Source organism: Solanum lycopersicum, chromosome 5 (assembly GCF_036512215.1).
Source record: "Solanum lycopersicum chromosome 5, SLM_r2.1".
NCBI classification, from domain to species: domain Eukaryota; kingdom Viridiplantae; phylum Streptophyta; class Magnoliopsida; order Solanales; family Solanaceae; genus Solanum; species Solanum lycopersicum.
The window spans coordinates 3,741,997-3,745,624 of NC_090804.1; the positions used below are offsets into that span (position 1 = coordinate 3,741,997).

The following is a 3,628-nucleotide window of genomic DNA, read 5'->3' on the forward strand; positions in this document are numbered from 1 at the left end:
TTTCTGGATTTTCTACTGATAAGTTTCAATCTTCTAATAGCTACAAATAGTATTACTTTTTGAGTCTGTAATCTGAAAAAAAATCAAAAATAAAAAAGTTTCCAATATGGAATCACCTCAATATTTATGATATAATATACAATTATATTGGATATGTTGTTATTATTATAGTGAATTTAATTTGTATATATACATAATAATTAGTGTAAGCAAAATTACATTATCATGTTAAAGATTATAACATTCATTATTTTAATGGAAGATTATTGATAAATATTTTTTAAATGAATTGGTTTTTTTGTACAATAAAGATTAATCTTTTTTAGACACTTGCCAAATTACCAATAAATAATTAAATTAAATTAAACATACATTGTTGAGATAAATATTTTTTACCTATAAGGTAACAATCTTATTTTATATTTAAGAAAATTTATTGATAAATGTCTTTTAAATAGATTGATAATATAAAATTTTGTGTACGTAATTTTTTTTTTTAAAAAAAACTCTCCCCCCCCCCCCCATTCTTCTTCCTTTGTCAAGAAAGGTGGAGGAGAGGACAAAAGAGTAATTTCATACAATTTTCTCTCTATTTCTTCTATTATTAATAGTTTCCATTATTGGCTGAATTATTGAGTTTAGAAATAATTATTGACATAAAAGAAATGCAAATAAACAATAAAATATTAAAAAAATAAAATCTCACTATAATAAACTATTGAGTTTCATCAAAATCTCACCTCTTTTATATACATCATCATCATCATCAATTTCTTGATCTATTTTAAAAAAAAAAAGATAATATAACTAGCTAGACATTTTTCCAAGTACCAAAATACCCACGGTTTTACCCAATTAACTCACCAAAATAAAAAACAAAACAAAAAAAATTACTATGGGTTTGAGAAAAACGTGGGTATTTTGGATAACATAGAAAAAAAAAACCTAAAAATTGATTTCGAGAAATTTAATAGCTCAGTTGATTGACTACCTGAACTTTCACGTTCGATTCCTTCCATTGATTTCTACTTGTTATGAAGAGGATCTGGACAACTAGGTACTCTTCTTTTGTTGTCTTGTAATAAAGCGGTACCATTTCTCGTACCATTATTATTATCGTTGTTGTTATTGTTGTTGTTGACGATGATATCGTGAAAATACTTTTGAAAAATCTCCGTTTGATTAATCTTGGTGTTGGTGAAATTTGTTTCCGATAATGCCACTGGATTTGTTGGAAATATCCGGATTGCCATGGAAAATTGTACAAAATGTAGCGGAATAATGATGATAATCATGAGAACAAGCAACATAAGAGAAATCATCGAAGAAGAGGAAGGATACATGGAGTTTTTTGGGGTTCTATTTTTTGTGAAGATGGAATTAAATGATATGTAATAATAAACACCCACATAAAGAAGAAATACACATAAAAAAATGTGTAAGAAAGTTGAAAGAGAGGATTTGAAAAAAAAAATGAATCTATTTCTTCTATCTATTTTTTTTTATGGGTATTTATGTGTGGTTTTTTCAACTACTCTCAAGTTTCAAGTACATAGAGAGAGACATAGAAAGAAAGAAAGGGGGAAATAAAAAATGAAGTGTGGGGTGGGGGTGAGGCAGGGGCGGAATCGAATAGAGTTAAAAAGGAGATTATTAGAATTTTCATCGAGAAAATTATATTGTATATATATAATTATAAAATTACTAACTTATATATAATAGAACGCTTGATTATTTTTGAATATTTATTTTTTATCTTTTAAACATTTTATATAAAAATTTTGAATCCGTTGTAGAAGAAAGGAGTGGAAGTGACTAAGGGTAGTATTCGTGCAAAAGGGTAGGGTCCAGTTAAGAAAGGATACATAAAAACTAGCAGTGGGTGTGTGCTAATATGAGGTTGTTGATGGAACTTCAAATGTTTTCTAAAATAAATTCGAAATATGTTCGATTTGATTAATTAAGATTTGTATCAAGTACGATTTTGAAGAAATTTTTCTTATTATATACTTTTTTAATCTTTAATATTTGAATTTTAAATTATGATTAAGAATGAAAAAATTGTATTCATTTGACTACACGATTTTAATAACGAAAGTTTAACTTTTACTCCCAATAACTTTACACAATCAAGTTATTTACAAAGTAAATGTTTTGAATTGTATGGCATCATCATGGTATATAAAAACATGTTAATGCAGTATCATCTTTTAGATTTTTTTTTCACTTTTTTATTAGATTACTTGTAATTTTTAGCAATATATTAATAAAGCCAAACTATGTACATCAATTTTGATTAATATTATTTGAGAAAAAAACATAACAAGAATTAATGTTTAGCTTAGAAATTTTAATCGCGTGATGCATTTTTTGGTTTCTCTTGGGAATATGTACTGATTCATAGTACACTCACCAAACACCTTAATAACAATTTGTTATTTTTGTATCGATACAAGCTATTGGTAGCTGAGATCTCTTCATTCTTAAGAAATTTCGATCGAGTTTGAGCAATGTGATTAAAAATATTTTTTGTTCAGAACATAATTCCTATAGCCGGTTTCTGCAAATCACAAATTCAAATTATTCATGTCCCAATACAGAATATCGATCATCGAATAAAAAATAAAAAGTTTAACTCGTTACATTGAATTTCTTTTTAAAAAATGTATAATCCGTATTAATGCGTGGAGAAAGAGGGTTCACAAGTTCACTTAATTAGCATCAAAGTTAGCAAAAACGCAATTTGCTAAATTAGATGCATAATTTTATTCTTAATTGTAATTAGTGATTTAGGAGGTTTTTTAAAAAAACAAAATAATTTCTCAACACAATAGCGAGATTCCCGGCCAATTAATATATATTTGGTACTTTTTTTCATTGATTTTTTTAATTGTACTTTTAATCTTAACCTCATAATTATTAATTAAAATTTGAGTAATTAGGTTGTAGCATAGCACCGTCATTCAATTCTTCAAATTTTTGGGGTATATAATGCAGTCAAACGTAATAATTTTATAATGTTTTTAATAAATTCAAAAAAATCATGATTATTTGGAGAAATATACGTGTAATGTACTCTCATGTTTTTTTTTAATTTTATTTGTCTATTATATTAAGAGATTTGTAGCATAATATTTTGATATTATTTTGATGTGTCTCAAAATATTCGTTTGAATCTACTTTTAAACAATTAATTTGATTAATATTTAGAAAACATCATTTTTAAGCTTATAAATCAAAACATGTTGTATTCAAAAAAAATTTAAAACATAATAGAGAATTTATCCTTAACAACCCAAATTATGTTTGCTTATCTCTAAACGATGATCGCTTAAAGAAAATGAAATTCTGATGAAAATTTTCAATAAATTTCAGCGAAAATTAATTATTTAGAAATGGATTAAAAGACCAAATTTTAATAACATTATGATAATAACGTTCATACAAAATCTATGATTTTAGTACTCGATATGCAAGCATACATGATATAACCAATAAAAAGTCTACGATTTTAGTACTAAATAGGCAAGCATACAACAAAAAACGACTCGATTTTCATCTTATCCATGGAAAAATAATAATTAAGATAATTTTTTGTTCTAAAAATTTTTCTAGTGAACTAAATTAT

General features: G+C 25.4%; 1 long non-coding RNA gene across 1 annotated transcript; it reads right to left on the minus strand.

Annotated features, from left to right (window-relative positions):
* Positions 1-686: 686 nt before the first annotated feature.
* Positions 687-1,486, minus strand: LOC138348489 (uncharacterized). The gene is made up of 2 exons (XR_011221074.1): positions 992-1,486; positions 687-779 (listed from the first exon to the last, which is right to left on the minus strand). It is a non-coding gene; the product is annotated as an uncharacterized lncRNA (long non-coding RNA).
* Between the last annotated feature and the right edge of the window lie 2,142 nt (positions 1,487-3,628).